The sequence below is a fragment of the Lolium rigidum genome, chromosome 5 (assembly GCF_022539505.1).
Source record: "Lolium rigidum isolate FL_2022 chromosome 5, APGP_CSIRO_Lrig_0.1, whole genome shotgun sequence".
Taxonomy (NCBI): Eukaryota; Viridiplantae; Streptophyta; class Magnoliopsida; order Poales; family Poaceae; genus Lolium; species Lolium rigidum.
This window is the reverse complement of record NC_061512.1, coordinates 252200122-252225300: the sequence shown is the minus strand read 5'-3', so window position 1 is coordinate 252225300 and position 25179 is coordinate 252200122.

The window sequence follows — 25179 nt, the reverse complement described above, 5'->3', positions numbered from 1 at the left end:
TAGGGTTTGGAGAAGAGAGGGGAGAGTTTGCATGATTGAATTATTTATAAAGTGACATGGTTGAATTCAAACCAATGTTGAATTTGAATTTCAAATTCAAACATTAAATAATTACCTAAATAATTCAATTGTGAGGAAATTCATTAAGTATATAATAAAAAATAAACAATATGAACAATTATAATAAAGTAAAGCTCATTAGGGAAAACTTTGAGCTTTATTGATTAACACACAAGATACATTGTCTTTACAATATTCATAATGGAAATAAATGAATAATACAACACATTACAAGAATTGCTCAAATAAGAAAAAAGAAGATTACAATCAGTGACCTATTCTAAATTACAAGTCTAGTTTCATAAGAAGCTTGGATCTGATGATCTTCATTTTCACTTGGTTATATTCTTGATTCCCTGCACAAAACAAAGCAAGACAAGAATTAAGCCAAGTGGCAAAGCCACTTTTGGCAGGTTAGCAAGAAAATGAGAAGTTGAGAGGATATTATCAAGATCAGCCGAGCTGATCCACCAAATGGACCAAGTCCCAACCAGGAACCACACAGGCAGCTCACAAGGCAGTGTGCATGCCCACCAGCACATACACAGCCAGGGAGAGTCACCAAAATGACCAGGCCCTGTTGTCGACCAGAGAGGCAAGGAGGAGGGCATATATAAACTTTTCACAGCCAAACCCTAGCCATTCTGTCGATAGGACTTCCCAGGGTAAGAACACCAAGAACAGATAGAACAGGAAGAACACCAAGCTTCCCAACCAGCCAATCTATCCAAAACAGTTCCACTAGAACTGTTGTAGAACAAGGCACAAGCAGGAAATCAAGCACAGGCTAACCAGGAGGAGCAGGGCAAGCTCACATCACAATCCTGAAGCCAAATCCTCTACACCAACACCCATTTCTAGGAGCTGGAGTGAGGTATAAACAGATCAACCTGAGCAAAACCCTGGTTTGCTCATAAATAAGCATTTGCATATATCACAGAAGCCAAAATGGGTAGAATACCCAGTTTGAATCATCATCTGGCTACTAAGCCTTTTGGTGCAAGCAAGCTGGAGATCAGCCAGAAGGAAATCACCAAGGGAACATTGGTATGTCAGCATGGTGACAATACCAGAGAAATCCAGCATGGATTAATCCCTAACTAGCCATCCAAAATCACCTAGCACCTAAAGCCCAGCAAGCCATCAGACAGATAGACAGATTGTGTCTATTCTAGTTTGTCAACAGCAAAGAGCACTGGAAAACCAACATGGTTTCTTCCAGTGAGATATTCACCAAATCACAGCCAGCCAACAAAGGTGGGAGCTACTCTAACAGCAAAGCTTTGCTGTCAGGGCCACCTCAACCACTTCACCAAATCCCACAGAGAAGCCATGCACAAATATCATCACCCAGATGGGTTCAAAAAGGAGCTAGGGTTCCCAATAGATGTTGGCATCCCTCTAGCTCAATCTTATTAATATTAAGATGATCATTACTGATAAACAGCTCACATCATTTATCTATTTAGCCAAGCAAAGAATTACAGATAAATGAAACAGACCAGTAACCAAGCACCAACTCCTTGCCAGTGAACCAATGGCTCACTGCAAGCATCATATGATGCTTGAGCAAGCATTACCATTCACTAGCACAAGTGTATGCATCACACAGACACTAGGAGAGCACAAACTTAACATAAGCATGAAACATCGATCGGTCACCAAGCATCCGATGATTATAAGGTCATCGAGCTTAGCGAGCATGCTAGAGCCAAGCCTAGCATCAACACATGCACACTATAAATTAATTGGTCACAGAACAGGAATAATGGCCTAAGCAGACAATCAAATACATGTTATATAAATGTATACAGAAGCAAATCATCAAGGGATGGTGTGGTTTAGCCACAGGCATGCTCAAGTGAGCAAGACTATGAATGATAGCACACTGAAGAGCACCCATGTGCACTGGTTCTTGCAAATTTGCAAGAAATTGTACAATATAATCAAGCCAGGGACAGAATTAAGCACACACAGTATGCCCAAGTGACAGTAAAAATAATAGGAGCAAGCCAGTAGGCCAAGAGCATCACTGGATGCTCATGAGCAATCACAGGAGGGCCACAGCCGGAGATTACCATGAACAGAAATAGCTAGGAAGCACAGAAGCATGGTAGTAACAGCACAGTAAGCAGCATACGCATAGCTGTAGAGCAAGCACACTAGCTAGGAGCCATGGCGCATGTTGGCAGCAGCAATAGGCACAGCCACAGAGCAGCATAGGCACAAGGAACAGCAAGCAGTGGCCAGAGCTAGCTTAGAAGGAAAGGAAGAGAGGAAGAACAAGCAGTAGAGCAGTAGGGAGGCGGTGCGAGCTTACCGATGAGACGGAGAAGGGCACGGCCATGGCGGCATGGCGGCACACGCCGGTCGAACGGCGGCGCGGAGCCATGGCCACGCCAAGCCAGCTCGTTGCCAGGCGCACGGGTCCCAGCAGCATCACGACGAGGCACACCGCCGCGCCAAGTCCCCAGGAGCAACGGCGGCGACGAGGTCGCCGTGGATCAACCGACTAGGTCACAGAGGGGTTGGGGAAGAACAGCAGCGGCGAGGAAAAGCAGATCGACGCGGATCAATCGAAGCGCCGTCAAACGGCGGTTCGATTGATACCCATCTCACCGCCGGCGATGGCCGGAGTTGGTCGGAGAAAATCGGCGAAGGGGCGGCGACGCGTGCGTCGCCAGAGCTCAAAGGTTTAGGGTTAGCGCGTGCGCGAGAGGAAGGGGACGGGTGCGTCCGACCGAGCCGGACGAGCGGCTCGGGTTAGGGTTAACCGCTGGGCCGCACTGACAGGTGGGCCCAGGGGCAAATCAGTCTTGTCCAAATTTCATTAAAAACCAGAAACTTGGAAATTCAATAGAAAATTGATAAAAGCTCTAAAAAAATAATTAAAAATATGAAAATAGATCAGCATAAAATTCTCTATCTAAATAAAATATCACAGAGAATTTTTGAAGACAATTAAAGATAAGTCTTAATTTGAGGATTTAAATAATGATTTAAATCACACATATTATTTTTAATAATAAAAATAAGTCCATTAATGCTATTGGACTTTAAAAACACCTTGACAATATTTCAAGGTTTTTATTTGTCCTAAATAGAGTATCTCCAAATCTATCTTAGTATTAACCTCTCATAAAATAACAACGACATCGGAAGGGGGGAACAAACCCTAAAACTGGAATCATGCATAATTGCTTCTTTAACCATTGCCCTTATCGGACAATGATGCTATTTTTCAGAGACGAGAGGACAAGGGTCAGTCCACACCTTCCAACCGCAAAATTTTGCAGGTGTTCGAGCAAGTTCATCACTTGCTCATGTCATTTGAGTATTTTTATCAAATTACTTGCAAAGTATTATGGTTATCACTATTGCACAAAAATCAAAACCACTACTTTCATAACTATGAATATGACTAAGTGGTGGGCAATGGAACCATGGATTGTGTTGATATGGTGGAGGTTCCATTGCACGGGTTTATATCCATCTAGGATTAAACAACAAATGTCGCCGATGATTCTTGTGCCGTAACATCCGTGTTAACCATAAGATCCGGAGTGGGACGGAGTAGTCAAAAGTGTTTCCACCTCTCGTTCATCAACGGATGCGCTTACCGTAGCGGTTGTATCTTGCGGAGCAACTTGTGGGTGGGGAACCCATTCTAAGTCCCCACGGTTATGCTGTGCATACCGTAGCGGTTGCGGCTTGCGGAACAACTTGTGGGTGGGGAACCCATTCTAAGTCCCCACGGTATAGCGGTCTATGATGGGTTGCAGCTACCGGCGAAGGAGTTTGGTTCGATCCCAGACTGTTGTCGTGGTCGGGGTCCACCCTGAAATTACGGGAATAATGGCACCGGCGTGGACCCAGGGTCGGGGCATGCAACAAAGGGTGGGTGTTCGAGGTAGCGGAGGAACATGATTGGCTAGACCTTATACCGGGCCTCACACCAAAGGAAGTGTGGACGGGAAAGCTGCCCGGTTGGCACCAAGGTTAAGATCTCTTATGGGTAAAGCAACACACCTCTGCGAGTGTAAAGAAGCGTGACTGTCACTCCTTGTTCCGGGATGAGGAAGCTGCGAACGCGGCCGGAAAGGAGCTCCATGAAGTTCTAGTAAACCGGTGAAGGCTGACGGACATAGCTCTTTGAAATAAAAGCAATCTCTTGAAGAAATGTTTATCAAAACTTGCATTGGTATTAGACTTTCACGGTCTAATATCGTAGCTAGTGCATTAAACACCTCTTATCTATAATGAACTTGTTGAGTACGCTCGTACTCATACCACTCTTAAATCCCATGCTTAGATTGTCCGAATCGTGCGGAGGAGGACTACGACAGCAATGAAGGAGCCGAGATCATCGGCTACGAGGAACCGAGACCTCTCGGGAGGAGTTGAAGGCGTAGACTATCTCATAGTCTACGGATCCGAGGAGGCTTCCGGAGGAGATCAAGCCTAGAGATATCCGATAGTAGTAGTATCCGAGCAGCCCGAACTCTTAGTATTTAGCTGCTCGATGAAATAAATGTTTAGTTTAATGAGACTCATGTATTGTAAGTTAAGTTGGGTTCGCCTCGAACCCAGGAGTATTCCTCTTAGGACCCAAGAGGAGCTCCGAGACGATATGTGTATGTTTATTGTAATAATATGTGAATGAGTTATGGACCTGCTATGTTCTGTTGTACTACTCTGAGGGATGTAACATTTGCGGAATGGTACTTCGTGAATGTTATATCAACGACGGCATACTACAACATGCGGTGGTATGCGGGGTCACCACGGTTGGTATCAGAGCAAAAGCTTTGACCTTAGGTTGGAACCTAGTAAATGGGACCAAACGTTAGGAGTCAAATAGGACTAGTAAAGAATTCTCTAAAAATATGGTGTATATTCAATTGAGAATACAACAATCATATATTTTAGTGCGATAATTCTTTATTATCTCTATTATGATGCATTATTACTAATCTTATAATCTTTCTATTTCTACAGCCAACATGGCAAGTTCACGACCGGGAAGAAACGTGAAAGTTATGGATTCCACACTCGAACGAATACCAAGGAGGACTTGCGGATATCCTACTGAGCCATGTTACTTGGAATTTGGGTGCGATCCCGGATTCCAGTAAAGAAATACATGTTCTATGATGGTCCGGTATTGGCCAAGTGCAGGGTAGGACTGCGACTTCCCGAATCTTTGGGAATGAGCGTAGTCATGCCAGCTGGGGAAGCTAGGACAACCAACACAGCCTACCATATAGCTGTTATGAGAGCCATAACCGACATACGGGAACATAAGACAAAAGAGCTTATGGATTCCGAGTTCTCCCATATTCCTCATAATCAGGAGGAAGAAGATCCCATGCTCAACCACTACAAATATGCTAAACGCAAACCCATAGCAGCGGCAAAATATATGGATAATAGCCGCAACTTCATATCATTACTCTTTCGGTTGAACCATCATCCGATAGGAGCAATTGATACGATGCTTGAGGAATTCACCGAACCCAAGGAGGAGAGTAGGGGGAAAGAACCTATGGAGAATGTGGTGCACACACCAGTTTATTCAGCTGGTGACTACATCAGTATTGATCCACTTGAGCGTGAACCTACACCTGTTACACCTGGGAACTATCTGGGTAGTTCCTATGGGGGATACGAGGGCGGAGAGGAATCCGGAAACAACCAGGCGTTCGAGACTCCTATCGAGAATTCCACGGGTTGGCGTTGGGGATCGGATCTCGGAACTCACGAGTACTTCGTGTATTATGATGGGGAGATGAATGATGACGCAACAACCCAGAACCAGAGCTATCCTAGTAATGAAGGAGTGGATGGAGGATATCCGACACAGGTTGAGTCGGGTATGAGTTTTGGTAATACCTATGGTGGAGCTACAGGGGAGTACACCCGATGGGTGGACTATGATGCACTCAACGATCAGTTTGTGAACACTGATTTCTCCTTAGGATCATCATCGGATTCGGATTACCAGCCAACGGGGAGACCTTATGTTCCAGGGTCTATCAGGAGGACGACACGTTCGACCGGATGGAAGCTTGGGATGTACCGGGAGTGAAGATCGACTAGAGTCCACCAAGGGAGGCGAGGCTATAATACACAAGTACCACGTGTATTATAGTATGTAATATTTGTATAAATTTGTACATATACTTTAATAAGTGAGTTTGCATACTCACATCGACTTGAGTATTGTAATAAGACCACTTAAGTATGTATATACTGGGTATATGTTTTGTATGATTTGGATTTGCTTCTTGATTTCCATTGCGTGACTAGTTCTGTGCACAAAGTTGAGCTCAGAAAACTTGCGCATGGAGTAATTATGAGTATCATCTTGTGTTGCAGAACTAGGGGGTTATGTCGGGAACGCTAGGAGATGAGACCGAAGCACAACGCATGTAGCGCGAAGCAAAACAAAAGGAAGAGGCTGAGGGTGCAGCCAGAGATCAGTTTCCACCACCACCACCACCCATGACGCAGCAAAATTTCATCCAGTACATGCAGCTGGTGGAGGAGCGACAGCGTGTAACACTGGAGCAGCAGAACAAATTCTTTCAGGATTTGTTGCAGCAAAACAGGGTGGAGAGACCTGAGAACCCGGGAGTCACATTAGCGGACTTCCAAAACACCAAGCCTATATCTTTCGCATACGCGCCCGAGCCAATGGACGCGGAAGATTGGCTGATGGATACTGAGCGAAAGCTCAACACCGTTGGATGTAACGACCAAGAGAAGGTTCGTTATGCTACCCATCTGCTATGTGGACCTGCCGCATCATGGCGGGACAATATTGTAGCCGTTTATCCAGCTGGAAAGGTATTTACCTGGGAGGAATTCACGAGGAAGTTCAGGGAATCCAATGTCCCTGAAAGTATTGTGGAGCTGAAGCGTCGAGAATTTGAAAGTCTCGAGCAGAAGGACAAGGCAATCCTGACCTATGTCAGGGAGTTCTCTAAACTGTCCCGGTACGCTGTTGAAGAAGTCAACACCGAGGACAAGAAGAAAAAGAGATTTCTGAGGGGGTTAAGTCCCCAGTTCAAGGTTCAGCTCCGTATGATGAGAGCGACGGAGTTTCAAGAGTTGGTGGATGCAGCCATCACTCTGGAAGATGATTTCAAACAACTGTAGGAGGAGAAGAGGAAAAAGGCCAAGTTTGAGCCTAAGAGATATGGCAGTAACAAGCCTAATACTGGCTTGAGTTTCAAACCAAGGTACAACAACAACAACAACAACAACAACAACAACAACAACAACAACAACAACAACTACTACAATAATAGGAGGAATCAAGGAAACCAAGCCGCAAACCAGATTGTTTGCCGCATTTGTGGGTTTAAGGGGCATCTTTCACAAGATTGCCGGAAACCCAAGATCATATGTTTTGGGTGTCGTCAGGAGGGGCACATGCTGAAGGACTGCCCCAAGAAAAATAGTGGAGGAGGTCAGTCAGGAGGAGGAGGAGGTCGAGGAGGAAACACGGAGGCAACTGGAAGAATAAGAAGCCCTTCGGCAGGCTGAAGCCGTACCAGGTCCGGAGGAGGTGGTCAACTCGACCGGGCGGTGATAGGTATGCTCCGGATACTCACTCATCCCGGCAAAGTACTTTTGATACTGGTGCAACTACATCATTCATTTCTCAACAATTCATCACCAAACATGGGATTAGTTGCACTAAGTTAGATACACCCATAACCATACTTTCGCGGGGGAACGATAGTAGTAACCCATGCCAAACAAAAACAAGTCATTATGATCAATAAGTGCGCGTTTGACACGGACCTGTTCATTTTACCGATGAAGGACATTGATGTCATTCTTGGTATGAGCTGGTTAGAAGCTAATGGAGCATTGATCGGTCGTGTAAACAAAACGGTGTCTTTGAAAAGCCCCGATGGAAGTAGAATGATCTACCAAGGCGACAAACATACACAGATTGAAGTTGAGCTACAGCTGAACAGCATGAAGGAGGTGAAGTTAGAAGATATACCTGTAGTAAATGAATTCCAGGATGTATTTCCTGCGGAATTACCTAGTATGCCACCAGATAGGGAGATAGAATTCACTATCGACCTAATTCCAGGAACAGCTCCGATTGCCAAAGCACCATATAAGATGGGGCCCAAGGAGTTGAAAGAACTTAAGGAGCAATTGGATGACTTGGAACAAAAGGGATTCATTCAAGAGAGTGTTTCACCATGGGGATCACCTGTGATCTTCGTGGATAAAAGAGATGGAGGAAGAAGGATGTGTGGAGACTACAAGAATCTGAACAACGTCACAATCAAGAACAAGTATCCTCTTCCAAGAATACAAGATCTATTTGATCAAGTGAGAGGCGCGGGAGTCTTTTCCAAGATTGATCTAAGATCCGGTTATCACCAGATAAAGATCAAGAAGGAAGACGTTCCGAAAACTACCTTTGCCTCAAGGTATGGACATCATGAATACCTTGTAGTACCTTTTGGATTGACCAATGCCCCAGCAATATTCATGAATCTCATGAATAAGATCTTCATGCCATATCTAGACAAGTTTGTCATCGTATTTATCGATGATATCTTGATATATTCCAAGAACAAGGCCGAACATGCTGAACATTTGAGGTTAGTGTTGCAAACACTAAGGGAACATCAACTCTATGCCAAACTTAGTAAGTGTGAATTTTGGCTAGATCAAGTGGAATTTCTTGGTCATGTTATTAGTAAAGATGGAATAGTTGTTAACCCGAGTAAGGTAGCAGCAGTTCTAGAATGGGAAGCACCCAAGACTGTCAAGGAAATCCGAGGATTCCTAGGAATGGCAGGATATTATCGGAGATTCATTGAAGGATTCTCTAAGATAGCAGGACCTATGACAAAGCTGTTAAGGAAGAACACACCATTTGTGTGGTCAGAGGAGTGTGAGAAGAGCTTTCAAACTCTAAAAGAGAAACTCACCACGGCACCGGTGTTAGCAGTTCCAGAAGTTGGCAAGGACTACACCGTGTACTGTGACGCATCCAAGCATGGATTGGGTTGCGTACTCATGCAAGATCGGAAAGTGATATCTTATGGATCGAGGCAACTGAGACCTCATGAAGTAAATTATCCAACACATGACTTGGAATTAGCAGCAGTCGTATTTGCACTCAAAACATGGAGACATTTTCTCTATGGAGCTAAGTGTGAGCTCTATACAGACCATAAAAGCCTCAAATATTTCTTCACTCAGAAGGAACTCAACATGAGGCAGAAAAGATGGCTAGAATTGATTAAGGATTATGACCTGACAATCAATTACACACCAGGGAAGGCTAATGTTGTAGCAGATGCCCTGAGTAGGAAAAGCACCGGAGGAGTGGAACAAGAAATATCACCAGAGTTGAGGAAGGAAATAAGTCAAGCCCAAATACAACTTTGGGAGAAGGAAGCCCATGAAGGATTATCGGCATTGCAAGTAGCCGATGAGTTGAATGTCAACCTGAAGAATGAGATAATGATGGGTCAGCTAGACGATCCATTCATCGTGGAGGAGATGAAAAGAATAGATGAGGGTAGACCATCAGAATTTCACCGCGGAGAATCTGGATCATTATGGTTCCAGAAAAGAATTTGCGTTCCGGATATTGCTGAAATTAAGGAAGTAATACTCCGGGAAGCTCATCAAACACCATATTCCATACATCCGGAAGTACAAAGATGTACATGGACTTAAAGGAACTATTCGGTGGAATAACATGAAGAGGGAGATAGCACAATATGTGGCGGAATGCCATACCCGCGACGAGTGAAGGCTGAACACCAGAGTCCGGCAGGGAAGTTACAACCTTTACCTATTCCAGAGTGGAAATGGGAGGAAATAGGGATGGATTTCATCACCGGACTACCCATGACGAACAAAAAGAAGGACATGATATGGGTAATCGTGGACCGGTTGACGAAAAGTGCACACTTCTTAGCGGTAAACCAGCAGGATAAAGGAGAGAAACTCATCGATCTTTACATCAAAGAGATCGTGAGTAAGCATGGAGTGCCTAAGAAGATCGTATCGGATCGAGGATCCGTGTTCACATCAGCATTCTGGAAGCAACTACACGAAGCTTTAGGATCCAAATTGGACTATAGTACCGCTTATCATCCCCAGACAGGTGGACAAACCGAGAGAACCAACCAGATCTTAGAGGATATGCTTAGGGCTTGTGCCCTAGACTTCGGAGGATCATGGGAGGAGCACTTACCACTAGCAGAGTTTTCATACAATAATAGCTATCAAAGCAGCATCAAGATGGCACCATTTGAAGCTTTGTATGGAAGAAAGTGTTGATCACCGATATGTTGGTATGAAGCCGGAGCAAGCAAAGAGTTCAACCCTGATTATGTCAAGGAAAAACAACAAATCATTGACATTATCAGAGACAGGCTCAAGATAGCCCAAAGTCGGCAAAAGAGTTATGCCGATCGAGAAGAGGAGGACATGGGAACCACAAGTTGGAGACATGGTTTATCTTAAGGTAAGCCCGATGAAAGGACTCCGGAGGTTTGGAGTAAAGGGAAACTCAGCCCTAGATACATAGGACCTTTCAAGATACTGAGTCAGAACCGAGGTTTAGCCTTTGAATTGGATCTACCGGGAAGGTTAGCTCAAGTTCACAATGTATTCCATGTGTCACAACTTCGGAAATGCTTAAAGACCCCAGATGAACCAATATCACATGATGAGCTCGAGTTACAACCAGACTTGACATACATCGAGAAGCCAGCCAAGATTCTCGAGGAAAGCTGGAAACAACTCAGAAATAAAGCTATCAAGTATTGCAAGATACAATGGAAGCATCACCCCGAGAGGGAAGCCACCTGGGAAAAAGAGGAAGACCTGAGGAAAACATACCCCGAACTGTTCATGTATTACAACCACAACTTCGGGATGAAGTTTTCTTTAAGGGGGAAAGGCTGTAATGTCCCAGGTTTAGAGACGATCGAGGGGTAGATTTTAGAAAGGGATGTGCATTGCATGGTAAATTACGGGGAAATTTCGCGCTTTTAAACAAAAGCGCATCGAAGGGGGACAAGTTTCTCTCTCGACACCTTACGGGGTTAGGGTTTCGAGAGTGCGACAAACTTGCATCTCACTTAACTAGTTTAGGGTTTGGAGAAGAGAGGGGAGAGTTTGCATGATTGAATTATTTATAAAGTGACATGGTTGAATTCAAACCAATGTGGAATTTGAATTTCAAATTCAAACATTAAATAATTACCTAAATAATTCAATTGTGAGGAAATTCATTAAGTATATAATCAATAATAAACAATATGAACAATTATAATAAAGTAAAGCTCATTAGGGAAAACTTTGAGCTTTATTGATTAACACACAAGATACATTGTCTTTACAATATTCATAATGGAAATAAATGAATAATACAACACATTACAAGAATTGGCGAATCGAAAATAAGAAAAAAAAGAAGATTACAATCGGATGATCCTATTCTAAATACTACAAGATCTAGTCTTCATAAGAAGCTTGGATCTGATGATCTTCATTTTCACTTGGTTATATTCTTGATTCCCTGCACAAAACAAAGCAAGACAAGAATTAAGCCAAGTGGCAAAGCCACTTGGCAGGTTAGCAAGAAAATGAGAAGTTGAGAGGATATTATCAAGATCAGCCGAGCTGATCCACCAAATGGACCAAGTCCCAACCAGGAACCACACACAGGCAGCTCACAAGGCAGTGTGCATGCCCACCAGACACACACAGCCGGGAGAGTCACCAAAGTGACTAGGCCACAGTTGTCGACCGGAGAGGCAAGGAGGAGGGCATATATAAACTTTTCACAGCCAAACCCTAGCCATTGCTTACATCGACAGGACTTCCAGTGGTAAGAACACCAAGAACAGATAGAACAGGCAAGAACACCAAGCTTCCCAACCGAGCCAATCTATCCAAAGCAGTTCCACTAGACCATTGTAGAACAAGGCACAAGCAGGAAATCAAGCACAAGGCTAACCAGGAGGAGCAGGGCAAGCTCACGATCACAATCCCGAAGCCAAATCCTCTACACCAACACACCATTTCTAGGAGGCTGGAGTGAGGTATAAACGAGATCAACTCGAGCAAAACCCTGGTTTGCTCATAAATAAGCATGTGCATATATCACGAAGCCAAAATGGGTAGAATACCCAGTTTGAATCATCATCTGGCTACTAAGCCATTTGGTGCAAGCAAAAGCTGGAGATCAGCCAGAAGGAAATCACCAAGGGAACATTGGTTATGTCAGCATGGTGACAATACCAGAGAAATCCGAGCATGGATTAATCCCTAACTAGCCATCCAAAATCACCTAGCACCTAATAGCCCAGCTAAGCCATCGGATGAGATAGGCAGATTGTGTCTATTCTAGTTTGTCAACGACAAAGAGCACTGGAAAACCAACATGGTTTCTTCCAGTGAGATATTCACCAAATCACGACCAGCCAACAAAGGTGGGAGCTACTCTAACAGCAAAGCTTTGCTCGTCAGGGCCACCTCAACCACTTCACCAAATCCCACAGAGAAGCCATGCACAAATATCATCACCCGGATGGGTTCAAAAGGAGCTAGGGTTCCCAATAGATGTTGGCATCCCTCTAGCTCAATCTTATTAATATTAAGATGATCATTATCGATAAACAGCTCACATCATTTATCTATTTAGCCAAGCAAAGAATTACAGATAAATGAAACAGACCAGTAACCAAGCACCAACTCCTTGCCAGTGAACCAATGGCTCACTGCAAGCATCATATGATGCTTGAGCAAGCATTACCATTCACTAGCACAAGTGTATGCATCACACAGACACTAGGAGAGCACAAACTTAACATAAGCATGAAACATCGAGTCAGTCACCAAGCATCCGATGATTATAAGGTCATCGAGCTTAGCGAGCATGCTAGAGCCAAGCCTAGCATCAACACATGCACACTATAAATTAATTGGTCACGGAACAGTGAATAATGGCCTAAGCCAGACAATCAAATACATGTTACATAAATGTATACAGAAGCAAATCATCAAGGGATGGTGTGGTTTAGCCACAGGCATGCTCAAGTGAGCAAGACTATGAATGATAGCACACTGAAGAGCACCCATGTGCACTGGTTCTTGCAAATTTGCAAGAAATTGTACAATATAATCAAGCCGAGGACGAATTAAGCACACACGGTATGCCCAAGTGACAAGTAAAAATAATAGGAGCAAGCCGGTAGGCCAAGAGCATCACTCGGATGCTCATGAGCAATCACGGGAGGGCCACGACCGGAGATTACCATGAACGAAATAGCTAGGAAGCACGAAGCATGGTAGTAACGACACGATGCAGCAGCATACGCATAGCTGTAGAGCAAGCACACTAGCTAGGAGCCATGGCGCATGTTGGCAGCAGCAATAGGCACAGCCACAGAGCAGCATAGGCACAAGGAATAGCAAGCAGTGGCCAGAGCTAGCTTAGAAGGAAAGGAAGAGAGGAAGAACAAGCAGTAGAGCAGTAGGGAGGCGGTGCGAGCTTACCAGTAGACGGAGAAGGGCACGGCCATGGCGGCATGGCGGCACACGCCGGTCGAACGGCGGCGCCAGGCCATGGTCACGCCAAGCCAGCTCGTTGCCAGGTGCACGGGTCCCAGCAGCATCACGACGAGGCACACCGCCGCGCCAAGTCCCCAGGAGCAACGGCGGCGACGAGGTCGCCGTGGATCAACCGACTAGGTCACAGAGGGGTTGGGGAAGAACAGCAGCGGCGAGGAAAAGCAGATCGACGCGGATCAATCGAAGCGCCGTCAAACGGCGGTTCGATTGATACCCATCTCACCGCCGGCGATGGCCGGAGTTGGCCAGAGAAAATCGGCGAAGGCGGCGGCGACGCGGAGTCGCCGAGCTCGGAGGGGTTAGGGTTAGCGCGTGCGCGAGAGGAAGGGGACGGGTGCGTCCGACCGAGCCGGACGAGCGGCTCGGGTTAGGGTTAACCGCCGGGCCGCACCGACAGTGTGGGCCCGGGGGCAAATCGATCTTTTCCAAATTTCATTAAAAACCGTAAACTTGGAAATTCAATAGAAAATTGATAAAAGCTCTAAAAAAATAATTAAAAATATGAAAATAGATCAGCATAAAATTCTCTATCTAAATAAAATATCACAGGGAATTTTTGAAGACAATTAAAGATAAGTCTTAATTTGAGGATTTAAATAATGATTTAAATCACACATATTATTTTTAATAATAAAAATAAGTCCATTAATGCTATTGGACTTTAAAAACACCTTGACAATATTTCAAGGTTGTATTTATCCTAAATAGAGTATCTCCAAATCTATCTTAGTATTAACCTCTCATAAAATAACAACGACATCGGAAGGGGGAACAAACCCTAAAACTGGAATCATGCATAATTGCTTCTTTAACCATTGCCCTTATCTGACAATGATGCTATTTTTCGAGACAGAGGACAAGGGTCAGTCCACACCTTCCAACCGCAAAATTTTGCAGTGTTCGAGCAAGTTCATCACTTGCTCATGTCATTTGAGTATTTTTATCAAATTACTTGCAAAGTATTATGGTTATCACTATTGCACAAAAATCAAAACCACTACTTTCATAACTATGAATATGACTAAGTGGTGGGCAATGGAACCATGGATTGTGTTGATATGGTGGAGGTTCCATTGCACGGGTTTATATCCATCTAGGATTAAACAACAAATGTCGCCAGTGATTCTTGTGCCGTAACATCCGTGTTAACCATAAGATCCGGAGTGGGACGGAGTAGTCAAAAGTGTTTCCACCTCTCGTTCATCAACGGATGCGCTTACCGTAGCAGTTGTATCTTGCGGAGCAACTTGTGGGTGGGGAACCCATTCTAAGTCCCCACGGTTATGCAGTGCATACCGTAGCGGTTGCGGCTTGCGGAACAACTTGTGGGTGGGGAACCCATTCTAAGTCCCCACGGTATTGCGGTCTATGATGGGTTGCAGCTACCGGCGAAGGAGTTTGGTTCGATCCCAGGATCGTCGTCGTGGTCGGGGTCCACCCCGAAATTACGGGAATAATGGGACCGGCGTGGACCCAGGGTCGGGGCATGCAACAAAGGGTGGGTGTTCGAGGTAGCGGAGGAACATGATTGGCTAGACCTTATACCGGGCCTCACACCAAAGGAAGTGTGGACGGGAAAGCTGCCCGGTTGGCACCAAGGTTAAGATCTCTTATGGGTAAAGCAACACACCTCTGCAGAGTGTAAAGAACCGTGACCTGTCACTCCCTGTTCCGGGATGATGAATCGCGAACGCGGCCGGAAAGGAGCTCCATGAAGTTCTAGTAAACCGGTGAAGGCTGACGGACATAGCTCTTTGAAATAAAAGCAATCTCTTGAAGAAATGTTTATCAAAACTTGCATTGGTATTAGACTTTCTGGTCTAATATCGTAGCTAGTGCATTAAACACCTCTTATCTATAATGAACTTGTTGAGTACGCTCGTACTCATACCACTCTTAAATCCCATGCTTAGATTGTCCGAATCGTCTGGAGGAGGACTACGACAACAATGAAGGAGCCGAGATCATCGGCTACGAGGAACCAGACCTCTCAGGAGGAGTTGAAGGCGTAGACTATCTCATAGTCTACGGATCCGGGGAGGCTTCCGGAGGAGATCAAGCCTAGAGATATCCGATAGTAGTAGTATCCGAGCAGCCCGAACTCTTAGTATTTAGCTGCTCGATGAAATAAATGTTTAGTTTAATGAGACTCATGTATTGTAAGTTAAGTTGGGTTCGCTCGAACCCAGGAGTATTCCTCTTAGGACCCAAGAGGAGCTCCGAGACGATATGTGTATGTTTATTGTAATAATATGTGAATGAGTTATGGACCTGCTATGTTCTGTTGTACTACTCTGAGGGATGTAACATTTGCGGAATGGTACTTCGTGAATGTTATATCAACGACTGGCATACTACAACATGCAGTGGTATGCAGGGTCACCACAGGCGGTTCCGACGGTATGGGCCAAGAAGTGTACGAAGTGGCACCTCTGCTTTTCTAACACCTGGGAGACCCAGGCGGATCTGCATTGGTCTTCCACCGTTATTTCCTGCTCAGGGGCGGATTGGGTGGTGTTTGAAATTTCCAGATCCGAGGCGGAATCTTCCTTGGGAAGCTCCTGCATCTCAGATCGGATCTTCGCGACTGCGTCCAGCTCGGCGGCGGTCGCGTCCGCGTTACTTACCAGTGGGTTTCCGTCTGAATCGACGGTTTCCCCGATGAAGATGTGTATGCCGCCAACTGGGACGATGGAGAGCTTGACGGGGTTTGTCTTAGCCGGAATCCAGCACTCATCCGGAGGGACGAACGGCAGATTTCCGGCGTAAAGGACGCGCCCCACAGCGATGGTGTCGTCGTAGCTTCCCATGGCGGAACCCTCCCGGTTCCGGCCTCCAGACGCCGCTGGCCCCACGGTGGGCGCCAACTATCGTTGCCTAATCGACGGTTCCTCGGAGGAGGGATCCTCACGAGGGGGAGAAGAAGTAGGGGCCATAGGGCGGAGTGCACACGGGACGGTGGTACGCGATTTACCCAGCTTCGGAACACCTGCACGATGACGGTGGCCTCACTGCTGCTTGTCTGGAATTATCTGGGCGCTTTCGCGATGTTACAATGTGTTTAGGTTCTGCCTCTAGGGCTCCCGGGATCCGGCATATAAAGGCGCACGGATCTAGGGTTTACATGGAGAGTCCTACCCGGATACAGGTTACCTAACTACGGTACAATGTCTTGTCGTGCACGTCAAGGATCCGCCTTCCTATCTTTGTCGTACCGGATCCGGGTTCCTTAATGGGCCTTCGGGGATCCGGGTTCCTCCTCAAGGTCGGTCGGATCCGGCTCCCTGCTCCTGGGCCGGACTTCATCCGTCAGGATCAACAGCAACTGGGCCACCCGATGGGCCACATGCCACATCACCATCTCTGGGCCACCCGGGCTTGCCGGATCTAAGCACTGTCGATGGTACCCATGAAGTATACCCACAACACATCATGTCATGCTTCGAAGTGCTAGGATTGAAGATATGAAGAAAGCACTTGATTGTGGTGAACCTGAAAATGTGCTTGGATTAAATCAAGAGATGGATTTACCTAAGAATGTTTTCCACAATTCATGACGTACTCACGGAATTTGGACATGATACATCAAATAAGTAAGATTGGATATAGATTATGTGCTTGGAGAACTATAGACCTTTGAGTTAGCTTTGTTTGCACAAATAATTTTTGTTAGTGTTTGCAAGCAAGTGAGCAAGGTATTTTTAGTTCAATCTCACTTGCTAATGTTGCAAATAGAAAAGAATGTCCATCAAAGACAGGGGATGGTCCGGTCTTCACGAAGGTCCAAAAGTCTCTCCGTATGTAACACGTGGCGCATTGTGGTGCCAGAATTTTGGTGGGAAGTGGTCTCCCTGCCCGTCAAGAACAGGGGATGGTCTAGTTTTCCCTTTATTTTTTAGATTCGTTTTTTTTTTCAAAATTAAATATCTTGCGAACCGTACAAATTATGAACCGTTTTCACTTTTGAGATCCTCGCGTCGAGATCTTCAAAACTAGATCCCATGTTGATAGGTTTCGAGATACTTTTTTCGTACTTACAATACTAGTGTGTTTGTAATCGTGGTGTGTGTCTAACTGTATTTGTGCTTCAACTGATAAGTACTTTTATTTTTTTGTGTATTTGATGCAGTTTTTCCCTTTACTCAATAACTGTACTTACTCGTGTGCGCTACTGTACCTGTGTTTTTGTACTAGTACTTTCTCGTGTGGGCGACTGTACTTCTGTACCATTACTCGCTCGTGTGCGCGACTGTACTTCTATACCAGTACTCGCTCGTGTGCGCGACTGTACCTGCTCGTGTGCGTGATTGTAGATGCTCGTGTGCGCCAGTGTACTCATGTACATGTACTTGCTCGTGTGCACGACTGTACCTGATTGTGTGTGCGACTGTACATACGTGTGTGCGTGACTGTACGTGTAATCGCCCATGTGTTCAACTGTACTCGTGCCTCGCAACTGTACTCGGGTGTCCATTGAGTTGTACTCGTCCTTTACTGTACTCGTGTTATCTATGCAACTGTACTCGTTCTTTGTATGTAATTGTACTCGGGTGCTCGCTAAATTATACCGTGCTCTTTATGCAGTGTTTCTCGGATGTACACTATGTGAACCTATACTTGATACGAGGTATAATATACGCTTGTAGTCAGCGCGTTCAAAATAAAAGAAGCACCTATCTACAGCTAGAATGCACGCGATCGATAAGTAAGGTATGCAGCTGATCGATACTACTAGTTACTAGCTAGTAATTGGATCTATACTCGTCTGGATTTGCCGACGCGTGTATGTTGGTCGTGTGCTCACCCAATTTTGCCCGTGTACGAATTTGGTTGTGTCGCGGCCGTGGTGTACTCGCTCAGAGCAAGACTAATAATAGAGCCCGTTGCCGGCTCTATGGAGGGCTTGCCACGCCACTTATAGAGTAAATAAAAAGCCCATCCATATACTAGCTAGTAGCTGTTAGATTGCTCATAGTGGGAGTAACATAGCTAGTAACATCACACATCTCAAGGCATTTTGGTGACATGACATGCGAATAAATGAAGAAAGAGAGTGGGGTGGTAACTAGCTATGTTACCATAACATCACATACCCCAAGGCAAAATGAGTCTACAACATAATAAATGACACAATGCATGACACCACATATAAGTTACTACCCACCATGAAGGTAGTAACCAAGACTAGTAACATGGCATATGTTACTAGTCTAAGTTACTCCCCACTATGAGCAGCCTTAGACCGGTTGTTTAGTGGGCTCTAATTCCTATTTAATTATTCAATGCATGCATTCGAATGGAAGTAGGCGAATGGAAGTAGGCTGCTGGCGAGCTTCTTTTTCTTGGTTGTTGTGCTACAGCCGGGCGGTATTGTCTCTCTCCTCCACCTAAGATTTTAATGACATGGCACATGTTATAGCCTGCTGACTAGACACTATAAGAGCAAGTACAATAGAGTCCAGTCAGCTGACTATAAAAACATTAAATAATATATTTTAGATAAGTTGGAGGAGAGAAAAGAGGAGAGAGAAGGGAGGTGGGCTACTATGCAATAGCCAGCTCTTGCACGTGCTCCTAGACACTTTGTGAGAGTGAAAGGTGGGCCATATGTTAGTAAAGTGCTTCATTCTTATAGCCAAATATTATACATGTTAGCTATAAGATGACTACAAATGATATATCATATTGTTATAGCTAGCAGTTGACTATACTATTAGAATTGCTCTAATACTTGCTCTCAAGCGTAGCCCGGGGTGCGCGTACGCGGCTGTTGGGATTGTTGACTTACTCGGTCGTGCGTCGCGTGGGGCGTGTACTATCTCGCGAACAAACTTGCGACATGTGTTGATGGCTGGTGCGTTGTCTGGACCTTCGCGAAGGTTGATCTTTAGATAGTGATATCCTAATTTGTTTGATGAGGTTCATATAGAGTTACTCTCTCGTATGTCAGCCTTTAATCCTTCAAACTCATTGTACTACATTGATCGACGACGGCCTGCCCACGATAATTCACTCTGGAATAATCTTAACTTGACAGTGCAATTTAAGAGAGAGAGAGATAGAGAAGAAATAGGCCAACATACAGGGGGGGGGGTTGTTTTACACCGACCTGCTCGGTCGGGAGCGACGAGCCGCACACCCCCGACCGTTGTTGGGCCCGGCCCACGGTCGCGGTTTCCGTTCCTGAACAGTTTTTTTTTAGTTTAGATTTGAACAAATTTCAAATTGGAACAAATTTTAAATTGAAACAAATTTTAAATTGGAACAAATTTTTAAAATTTATTATTTTTATATATGAACAATATCCAAAGAACATTGTTAAAATTTGAACAAATTTTCAATTTAAATAATTTTCGAATTTGAACAATTTTTATATTTGAACAATTTCGAATTTGAAAAATATCATATTTAAACAACTTTTGTATTTGAACAATTTTTATACTTGAACAATTTTTTAATTTGGACAATTTTTATACTTAAACAATTTTCGCATTTGAACAATTTTTATACTTGAACAAATTTTCGAATTTGATTTTTTTTCAAATATTTGAGATAGAAAATTTTACATTTAAAATATATTTAAATTTAAAAAATTAAATCTTAAGAACGAAAAAAAACAGAAAAGAAAAAGAAACAAAACAAATAAAAAACAGAACAGAAAACAACAAATAACACGAACTGGGCCGACCAGGCCGGCCCATACCACGCGCGCAGGGGTGTGGGGCGCACGGTAGCCACCGACTTGGTCGGCATATAGGATTTGCCAACATACTGACGTGATGGCCACTGGATCGATGGGAAGCTGGATCGATGATGACTCATGCATGTTTATTTTTTGAACTGTTGGCATTGCACAAGGGGATAGAGACGAGCGACGCTGGGTGGATCGGTGGGCTGGTCGGCCGATAGCAAAAATTACTCGTCATCGACCACAACTGAGTTTGCTGCATGAACATCGTCGATGCGTAGCCGGCAAACCCTATACACCGACCAGGTCGGCGTGTACCGCGTGCCGCACACCCCGCGCGCGGTACGGGCCGGCCCAGTTAGGTGCGGGCTGCCTCCTTTTTCGATTATTCTTTTCTTTCTTGTTTCTTCTTTTCTCTTTCTTTTTTTCCTGTTTTCTGTTTTTTGTTTTCGTTTTTCTTATGTTCTTTTTTTTCCTTTTTGTTACTTTTATTTTTCAGATTCGAAAAATAGAAATATTTTTTTAAATCAAATTTAAAAATATTCAACCTTAAAAAAATTCAATTTAAATTTTGTTCAAATTAAAAAAATGTTTTATTTTAAAATTTGTTCATACTAAAAAATTGTTTACTTTAAAATTTGTTCAAATTAAAAATGTTCAACTTGAGAAAATGTTTAAATTTAAAAATCCTTCAATTTGGAGAAACGTTCAAATTTGAAAATAGTTCAAACGTGAAAAATATTCATATTTTACTAAGATTTTTTAAAGAAATATAAAAAATTGAAATTTTAAAAATGTTCAAATTTGAAATATGTTCATATTGGAAAATGAACAATTTTTGAAAACAAACAAAAAATAAAAATCTGAAAAATGTTCAAAAAATCCAAGTCTAAACATACTGAAAAAAAGATTCCTAAGTCAATTCCGTAACAAAAAGTCGATACAAGCCGGAGAAGCGAACCGAAACACTAGCGAACCAAACAGGAGGCGTTGCGCGATAATGGGCCAAATTCATATCCGACCGGGGATGTGCGGCAACAAAACTCGCGCCGACAAGGTCGGTGCAAAGGAGCGCCCTGCGTAGCCTACCCAATCTAATATTGCCAGCATTCACGCACGCGTAGGCACAAAGCGAATCAAGTCAGGCAGATAATCATCGTAATTATCATTCGTCACCTGACGATTCACAGCGGGACATCCGGACATGTACAATCAATTAATCAACCAAGATTGCACCAGGCGATACTGACCGTGACACTATGTAATTGGCAGCACGGGTGCAAATTATTTTTTCTGAAACTGGAGAGGCCCCGAGCACCTTCAATAATATAGCCGGTTGTTGGCTATAATCAAGATGTCATGTCATCTTTAACATGTAGCCAACAAGTACAATAGTTGACTATAAAAATGTACTACTTTTTCAATGGATGCCCCACCTTTCATTTACACACCTTGCCTAGAAGCATGTGCTAGAGCTAGCTCTCGCATAAGAGCCCACTTACATTAGTTCTCCTCTTGTCTCTCTTCCAACTAGGTATAAATATATTATTTTAATCCTTGTAGCCAGCTGACTAGGCCTTATTGTACTTGCTCGTATTTTATTAGTCAATGGTTGGAAATAAAATACGAGTAACTAAATATTTTTTATAGTGTCACGATACAAATAAGTAAAAACTAATATTTTTTATAGTTACTCGTATTTTATTTCCAACTATTAGTTTTTTATTTATTTACTCGTATTTTAGTAAAAACTAATATTTTTTATTTCCAACTAGGTACAAATACGTGAGGGATCCGGATGACATCATTAATTACTCGTATTTTATTTTATTTTTTAATAGAAGAAGAGTGCCTTCGTTAATTATAAGCTGTGCATGTACATTTTACATAAGGACCTCGAACAATAAATAATTACAACATCATCACTACTTTCTAAAAAAATGCCAGCCTCAACTTCGAGGTTGAAAAGACACCGGCCTTCATTGCGAGCTTTGTAGATCACCATCTGGACGCTACAGCCCGGTCACCAAATCTTGGGGTGCCGATAGTATTTACCATGAATATGCAGCATCACAACTCTAGGACCGTTCTGAAAGAAGATTGTGCGGTCCAGAACCAGTCACGTCAAAACCAGTGAAAGATATCGCCTGGCTAAATAGATTGTGGTTTGTCGACCCAAAGATCAAGAAGGACTGGTACTTCAAAGAGTACAACCCTTATACCGTTGAAGGGCATTCGGCTGAACTTCATTAAGGGGGAAAAAAGATAGTTTTTTACACGAAGGCCAATTAAATGGCTACAATCAGCCGAGGTAGCCGATAGAAAATGAAAACAACAAAAAGACCTTCACTCTTTCTACCACAACACACAACAAAAACTAGGCTTAAAAAACCATAATGCAACCAGGGGTGTGCATGGTTTGGGAGGCAAAGTGCAATCGAAAAGTTTTAAAGAAATGTTTCATCAAATATTAGGTTTTACTTATTTTAATTAGCCATATCTAATGGAGATGATCTACCTTCAAGACCGAGAGCATCACTACAATTTAAGAAAACAAATCTACCCAAAAGAAATGTGATTACTTTGTTTTTATTCTAGGAGAGAATCGAGTTAAAATAAAACAAACACAATGTGTCCAAATATATAAAATTAAACAAGTTTGTGTATATTTTATTGCTTCGTGGGCAATTTATATGAGTGCAAATACATTAGATGACTTTGAATGTCACTTGTATGTCGTTCCATTTGTGATCAATGTGGATTTAATTGTGTGGTATAATTGACACGGAGAAGTTAACTTTATTCGATTTTGTTTTTAACAAGGCAAAACTTCATTTGGTATCACACAACGGCCATGTTTCTAAATAATTGTGTCAAATTGGGTGCAATATTAGTAAGTCAAAGAAATGCGTCGTCAATATAATCATAAAATTTGTGTGTCAAAATCAGTGAAAACAATAACACGGAATATCTACTTGAGTCATATGTGTCTACCTCAACTAAAAAATAAGATTGTTGTACTGGTTACGGCCAAGGTACTAAACTTTTGCATTTTTCTTGATGATGTAAAAGTAACAAATGCAAATTATGTGGTGACAGCAAGAGCAACAGTGCAACAGCAAGACATGTTATCCTTTGTTTTAGCCATACGGTGCACGAGTGAAGGTATTTGAGGTAGAGGTAAATGATTATGAAAGTCATGAGTTTTTTTAGTGATGAAAGTCAATTTATTGTGTCCTCATGTCTGTGTGGACCACAATGAAAATCATAGCGCGCTAAAATTATAATTATTTTTCCTCCTAATCCGCCATAGATTACTATGTTTTTCTTTTTTTGAGCACGTGTGATTCTTGTGACATGAATTTAAATATCGTAAACCCTATCCGCAAGAATCTGAGAAGAAAATAGTCCTGTGAGAAATTCGATCTAATTAAGAAATGCAGGTACTGTACTACTCACTGTGTTCAGTCGGTCCATCCGGAGTCCGCTGCGTACCGTGTACTGGACCCATAACCTGTATAGTCAAAGTGCGCATGCCACTGCACGTTTCCTGGCGACACACAAATAAAGCTGACGTTAAACAAGAAAGAACGGCCAACGTTCGCCTGCGGCAGAAGGCGGGGCCCGTCGCCATGGTTCCCGTGCAGGGTGCAGCGGCAGCCCAACGTTTGTCAAGAATGGACAACTGCCTCGCCCTCTGTGACGCAGTGAGCCCGTGCCAGTTATTTGTTGGTTGTCGCTGATAATCCGAGCTCGTGAGAAGATAAGTTTGGCGTTAAGCATGGTTTAGCTCATTCTTTTTCTACGACCTCAACCTCGTGTGAACGTACTAGCAGCGAGCAGAGTGTGACTGCATCGAACGACAAGGGGTCAAGGAGTTCGGCGGGTGATGGTGCGAGTCGCTTCTCACAGCTGAGCTCGTCACAGCTCAGTATCCCTTCTCGTGTGGCGCATGCACATCTGGGCTGGCTCGATCGTGTATCCCTTCTCCCGCGGTGGATTTCGATCGGTGCGGCGGATCAGCGGGTTGTCGACGCACCTTCTATCATCTTTTTTTCTTCTAATAAACTCACGAACTTGGTAGAAAATATCACTTCGCACAAGCGTTATGATCTAAACACGTGTCTGAGGAACAACGCTCACCAAAATCATATTTATTAGCAATACCCTAAGTACTGCTTCGCGAAATGAGCAGGCGCCAGGTTACACATCCGGCATGTTTGTGTGTTCACACATGAGTAAATACAAAGACATGCTAGCATATACTAGTCCGTTCATGTATATACACTAAAATTTAAGTACTGCTTCGCGAAATGTGAAACGAATAGACATAATTAATGACGATAAATTTTATTGAGAAACAGTCGATATCTACAATACAAAATGTATACATTAATAAAATATACTTTACGATAAATCAAATGGTATTGATTTGATATTAATTCTAGATGTTAATTTTTTTGGTACAAATTTGGTCAAAGTTTACACCTTTTAACTTTGAAGAAATCTTATACGCACTATATTTTGGCATGGAGAGAGTATATAAGTTAGTAGATGTGATGGTTTACCCGGTTAGCCAATTTTTAGATTCTCAAAATTCCAAATGAAAATATGAAAGCAGGAAGATTTTAGTTTTTGCTATAAATTACGGATTTTATATTTTTATTTTTTTAAAAATAAAATTAATAATTGCATCCTGCATAAAGATTACTATTACTTTTACCCAATTTTTAGATTTCAAATTATTAGGTTTTAGGTTTGGCAAAAAAAATTAAAAAAATACAAATTAAAAA